Source organism: Cryptomeria japonica, unplaced genomic scaffold (genome assembly GCF_030272615.1).
Source record: "Cryptomeria japonica unplaced genomic scaffold, Sugi_1.0 HiC_scaffold_100, whole genome shotgun sequence".
NCBI classification, from domain to species: domain Eukaryota; kingdom Viridiplantae; phylum Streptophyta; class Pinopsida; order Cupressales; family Cupressaceae; genus Cryptomeria; species Cryptomeria japonica.
In genome coordinates this window covers 236,843-237,500 of record NW_026728922.1, presented here as the reverse complement: position 1 = coordinate 237,500, position 658 = coordinate 236,843, and positions in this window count along the sequence as shown.

Here is a 658-nt window from a genome sequence, read left to right as displayed (position 1 = left end):
GAGGCGAGGGATGGGGCGGGAAGGCCCCAACGGCTAGACGGAAGAGGCTTCAGGGCCGCCTAGGAATGGTCCAAGCATCGGACACGCTTGGGGCGACTACCAGTGACAGCCCCCTATCCCGCGATGCGTCCGATACGAAGATGGTTCCAAGGCGGCCGAGGAGCCTCACCGCATAGCAATCGGGGTGCGAGGTGGGGGATGCGGCGAGATGGCCCCAACGGCTAGACGGAAGAGGCCACAGGGCCGCGTCGGAATAGTCCAAGCATCGGACGCGCTTGGGGCGACTACCAGTGACAACCCCTTATCCCGCGATGCGTCCGATACGAAGATAGTTCCAAGGCGGCCGAGGAGCCTCACCGCATAGCAATCGGGGTGCGAGGTGGGGGATGCGGCGAGATGGCCCCAACGGCTAGACGGAAGAGGCTGCAGGGCCGCCTCGGAATAGTCCAAGCATCGGACGCGCTTGGGGCCACTACCAGTGACAACCCCTTATCCCGCAATGCGTCCGATACGAAGATAGTTCCAAGGCGGCCGAAGAGCCTCACCGCATAGCAATCGGGGTGCGAGGTGGGGGATGCGGCGAGATGGCCCCAACGGCTAGACGGAAGAGGCCACAGGGCCGCCTCGGAATAGTCCAAGCATCGGACGCGCTTGGGGC